The sequence below is a fragment of the Phytophthora infestans genome, genomic scaffold, assembly GCF_000142945.1.
Source record: "Phytophthora infestans T30-4 supercont1.214 genomic scaffold, whole genome shotgun sequence".
Taxonomy (NCBI): domain Eukaryota; phylum Oomycota; class Peronosporomycetes; order Peronosporales; family Peronosporaceae; genus Phytophthora; species Phytophthora infestans.
This window is the reverse complement of record NW_003303545.1, coordinates 145209-148313: the sequence shown is the minus strand read 5'-3', so window position 1 is coordinate 148313 and position 3105 is coordinate 145209.

The window sequence follows — 3105 nt, the reverse complement described above, 5'->3', positions numbered from 1 at the left end:
GGCTAAACAGATATTATGTGCTGTACTTACTGTATGTGGACTACACATCGTACTTAAAATGCACAGTTCAAATTTCATTTTGCTCTCATTTTCAGCTGCGGTTCGCCACCTCACGCGAAGGGCGCTGCCTGTGTGCGCGTTAGTTAGCATTAGTATAAGGCGCCGATAAGCACACACGTACTATATCGTCGTAGGAGCTGTTGAAAAAAATTGTAGGATTTGGTGACTCATATTTCGGCCTCAATCGAAACTTTAGTACTTATTGGATATAGAATGATATTTTAGGCTTTGTAGTACTTTTAAATAATAAAACTTACAAAACTTTTGAGTAATACTATGTTTTGAGAATTTCATATTTTTCTTGCAGACGTTTATAGCAGTACTACAAAAAATTAATTAGTTGCGCAAGAAAAAAACGCATGTTATTACTAATACGAATCAATTTAAACCAAAGTACCGGTATTATATTTGCGTTAGATAAAGATGCACAATTTATTACTAATATTAAATATTCAAAATGTGAATATAGTGGCTTCCCACCATCCCACCCCACATAACCATGTACACCACTCCGCCGCCGATAAAAAAGGATCGTATTCCTTTGTATTCGCGCGCGTAGTGTACGACCTTAAGAGATTGTGCGCACTTTTCACCACGATATGTAGCATACATCAAACAAAATAAAAACAGCGTTTGCGATTGAATTAGCGCGGAGGCAAGTGGATAAACAAGAACACGAAACACAGAGGAACACCGGCGCACACTATGTACACGATGGGGTAGAGGGAAGAACACGAAGCACAGAAGGCCACGGACGTTGAAAAAGGACTAAATTAATGAAGGCAGCTAGCCATTCTAAAAAGCACGAACCACGGACGAGCACGCTACCATGAAAACTTGGAATGGCAAGAATATGATGGGAGCGTATGGATCACGGAAAGTAACTGAAGTAATGACACCCCAACATGCTGAAAAACACGGGCCACGGAAACGGTAAGGTGCACGGAAAGCAATTCTTCCATAACACCACGGTAGAACATGAAGCACAGACGAGAAACCTAACACAAAGCCACAGGAGAGCATAAGCGGGAAATCACCGAGCATTGGAGCACGATACCAGGGTAGAGCCAAGCCACGGAGCACAGTGTTACGGTAGCTCACAATAGCTCGGACGACAGACCAACCACGATACCGCGAGATAATACGATTGCACGGACGGTGGTCCAGCCACTAAACCGTGAGATAACACGCAGCAACGGTAGTTATAGACGGCAAATCGCGGAGCCACAAAAGGCGATTCCACGATTGCACGGGCGGCAGATCAGCCACGGAGGCACCGGGGGGCGCTTTTGGATATCACGATTGCACAACGTGGATCAGTATGCCATTTTTGAATATAATAACACGGGAAACACAGATGCACTACGCGAGCACGAAAGCATAGGATAGCAGAATTATACTGCGCTCGCATGATAGCGCGATAACGCGGTCGATGAAGTCACACCAGGAGAGCACGTTACACGGGGGACGGATCCATATAACTACGGAATAGCACCCGTCGGCGAGGGTACCGTCGATGAGACGCCATGGACCATGAATGAATATGGACCACTAAACCTGTAAACCCACTCAAGACCTTGGGAACACGGAATAACTAGCAGCCACGAAAGGGTGTCGTACTACTGAAAAGCGTGAGCCCAAAAGAGAGAGCGCATTAACGGAAAAGGGCAATATCCACGGAGGAACATAGACGCCAACCAGTAGTACGGAGCAACGGACGCGTACGAATTAACGATACCGTACACTGCCACATGAGACTACGAAATGACAGGTGTTTTAAGTACACGACACAACATCGCACGGGGATGGCCGAAGCCTCGGGGTACAAGATCAGACTGAAAGCACACAACACACGAAGTACTTAAAATTGCGGCCACCTTATCTCCAACAAACCATGCCACTCCGCCGCGTAGCGGCGGCGAACGGCTAGTCTTACCCCCCTAGTGGAGTCTGGTGTCTGTCTGTCAGTCCGTCCGTAACGGGCTAGGGTTAATTAATGTAACGCTAATACGCGCGTTCTACTGGCTGCCGAGCGCAGCGAAAGGCGGCGTCGATTCGCTAAAATTGCAATATGTGGTGTACACACTGTATGTGGTCAACACATCGTACTTAAAATGTACCGCTCAAATTTCATTTTGCTTTCATTTTCACAACGCGAAGCGTGGAACGCCACGTTTCTCTCAGGTACGCTGCGCGTATGCACGTTAGTTTGCACTAGTATCTAGCCAGACACACATACACAGATAGTCCGAGGTTCCTGGGGCTGCTTAGAGGGTAGCTTATAGCTTGCGGGATTTTATCCTGCAAGTAGGTAGCCGTGCTATGGGGATTTAGTTCCAGAGCCCTCTGGGTTCTTGGGGCTTTATCCCACCGCCCACTCTGCGCGAGAGCACATTTGGCACCTGGTCCATTGACCGCAAACCCGACAGCGAACCAGTTGAGCCGGTCGTTAATGGTTATTGATGGGCACGCACATTGCGTGCGTGCAGTTGGTCAGGAGGGGTACCGTAACTGGCCTCTTTTAACCGACAGATGGGATGGGGGCTGTAATAGCCTATCAATAACCAGCCTTTGCAATTAACGGCCGCCTTTTTGGCAAAAGGATATCGCACCTCAAGCTACAGTACTATCCGGGGGCCCAACCCTGGAGATTCGACTGCACAATTTGCAAACTAAAACCGCTCCGGACCTCACGGCCCGTGACTGTGGGATAAGTGATCGGAGATAACCTTGATGGGAGCAAGCACTCCCGGGTAGTACGCAGATGTCCCCACACCCTACATTATGAAAACTACTGCTACGTGCGGTGTACTTAGACTATGTCTAACGCGTCACGTTTTTCCTGTTCGCAGACTTTATGGGATCCGAGCTTAAGCCGAAAAGGACGCGGCAATAACCTTGAGGAGGATCTGCGCGACAATGCACTCGATCAATGCCGACCACCCCTGGCCAAAGGACGAAGGAAAGACCGGAAAGCCACGTACTGAACAACCCCAAGGAAGAAACCGCTGCCCACTTTGAACAAAGCCGCCTTCTAGCCCTCTT